The 2,651-nt window shown below is 42.3% G+C and overlaps 1 long non-coding RNA gene across 1 annotated transcript; it reads left to right on the top strand.

The window, feature by feature from the left end:
• The first annotated feature begins 372 nt into the window (after positions 1 to 372).
• LOC311437118 lies at positions 373 to 1,728 on the top strand. The gene is made up of 2 exons (XR_014693303.1): positions 373 to 494; positions 613 to 1,728. It is a non-coding gene; the product is annotated as an uncharacterized lncRNA (long non-coding RNA).
• Positions 1,729 to 2,651: the final 923 nt, after the last annotated feature.

Below are 2,651 nucleotides of genomic sequence, written 5' to 3'. Positions count from 1 at the left end.
TTGACTGAAGGCGTTTGCCTATTATGATCCAGCTATGTGGGCAGAAGACAGATCCTGGGACTATAGGACCCCAGTATATATACTTAATAGAATAATTAGGTTATTAGCTGTAATAGAAATAGTTATAAATGATGAGAACTGATTTAAATGAGTTATAAAGATGAGAACTGCTTTGTATCAAAATTGCCTAGCTTTGGATTATTTACTAGCACAAGAAGGAGAAGTCTGTGGAAAATTTAGCTTTAGTAATTGCTGTTTAAAGATTGATAAAAAGGGTGTTTCTTCCTAGTAACTGATAGAATGTTATGTTCTGGTTTAGGATGAGAAGAATGTTAATAATATGCTGGTGTTTTAATTGTTTTTAATTGTTACAGAGCAGTGCTTACACCAAGCCAAGGACCAAGCCAAATTCAGCTTCTCACTGTCCTGCCAGCAGGCAGGCTGGGAGGAGGGCCGGACTGCTCGGGGTTAGGTTGGGCATCGGACAGCAGGTGGTGAGCAATTGCATTGTGCATCACTTGTTTGTACACATTATTACTAGTAGTACTATTATCATCATTATTGTTATTATTATTATTGTTATTATTTTCTTGTTTTTATCTCAACTCACAGGTTTCACTTTCCCATTTCTCTCTCCCATCCCAGAGAAGGAAGGGGGGGAGGTGAGCGAGCAAACACAAACCTGGAAGGATATGGAATGGGATTTATTTTCATGGCTGCCTGGTGGACCATGGGTTAAAAGAGTGTTATTTTTATTGTCATGTGGTGTAATTATGTTATTGTATATACCTTGTATGATACCTTGCCTTACGTTATTAATACACCGGGTGATAAATAGTACATTTGTAATAACTTCATTAAAAAGGGAAGGGGATATGTCAATTATGATGTTTAAGAATTGGACCCTCCAAGAACGGACTGATGAAATCCAGTTATTAACAACAGAAGTGACACGAATTGGGGATGTTAAAAAGAAGATAAGGGATTGTGAGGAATGTTTTAACAATTCGTGTCCATAAAGAACAATTCTGTTTGAATCCTGTCTGCCTCTGGGCCCTGCACTGGCAATTTAATTCTTGAACCACAGATGCAGTGTGTCCCAGTCTCCCCCTCATTCTAGTCAATTTATCACTTCTTAAATTTATGAACCTGTTTGCTTTTGTTATTCCGGACTTCTATTTCTAACACTGCTATAGATGTGTCTGTGAATGGCTGGGGAAGAATGTTTTAATTACTCGTGTGTCTGGGAGTTTCAGAACAACTGATAACAACTAGTGACTGTTATGGGATACTATGTGGATCTTTGGTATCTGGTTAGGGGGGGCCAAGAGATAAAGAGGAAGGAGAAAGAAGCTGAAGGGCGGCTGGGAGACAAGACTTGAAGAAGATGTTCCGTAAACTTGGTATGGTGCCCAGTAAGTACAAAGGTGGAGAGGAAGACTATGAGCCTTCAGCATGAAAGACCCCTAGAGACCCCCAGAAGAGACCCCAGAGGAGACTGCGCATGCTCCAGTAGGAGGGACTGCACCCCGGAAGCTAATTTTAATAATCTATTTTTTTTAGAAGTAGTAATGAATATGTATTAGTCTAGGAGCATAAAAATCAGCTGCTTGATGTAACTGGTGTGCGTCCTGGTGGAGCGGAGACTCCCGGTGCACCCAGCGCTGTTTGCTTACCTCTATTCCTTTATATTCTTTCAATAAATCCTATTTTTTTATTTAATCCTAATTTGAATCCTGAGCCATTTATAACAGTTATAAAAAAGTTTATCTCCACATAGACCAGCACAACATAGCCACAGGAGGAACTGCAAGTGAGGGCTCCCCATCCAGTTACGATTTCCTCTTTGTGCATTCATTTCTCCAGCAACATGACATGGACACACAACACGGCCAGATCAGAGAGCAGCATTTTGCGCTTGATTTGCACCAGGACACCAAGCAACAGAGAAATTGAATTGTTTACTTAGGCCTTTAAAAAATATTTAGTGGCTAGTCAGTGAAACCTGGAGCATCCGTGTTCTTAATTGTGTTAATACCACCGTATTTTAGGAACAAGTAATACTTCTAGTTCTTCACCTTACAGTTCTCTGGAAACCCCTTGATTAACAGTGTGCCTGATTGTGTTCTGCATGCTCACAGCTTTTGATAGCTTCCAGCCCTAGCCTGCAGCCTCAGTAGCAAAACTGGACAAGAAATAAAAACACTGAGGTCGTGCCTGCGGCAGAGAATGGACGTCAGCCCCACGTCCACGTGGGCACCCTCCATATTGCACCATATGCACCTCTTCATGCGTGTTTCTCTTGTTTGGCTTCCCAGGGACAGTGTTTTAGTGTTTGGGCATTATGGAAGGTCAAAGAAATGGACTTCAACCCTCTATACAGCTGGGCAAAACCTTGCGACTCTGCTGGCACCAAGCAAAAGGAAAGGCCCCAGTGCTGAAGAGGATGGCGTAGTCTTCTTGTGCTCTATTAGCTGTTTGTCTATCAAAACCTTTCAATACTAAGCAAGGGGTGGAGGGGTGGGTTGGGGAGAGACTATCCTCCTTTCTTACCTACTTCAGGAAGGCAGGGATGCATCAAGCAAGTAACTTTGCCCACCAGCCCCAGTCCCTCCCAGCTGCCCTCCACCCTTCCCTGCAGTGGATGTGGG

The sequence above is a fragment of the Aythya ferina genome (genome assembly GCF_964211825.1).
Source record: "Aythya ferina genome assembly, chromosome: 5".
In the NCBI taxonomy this organism is placed as follows: Eukaryota; Metazoa; Chordata; class Aves; order Anseriformes; family Anatidae; genus Aythya; species Aythya ferina.
This window is presented reverse-complemented; position numbering and strand designations above follow the sequence as displayed.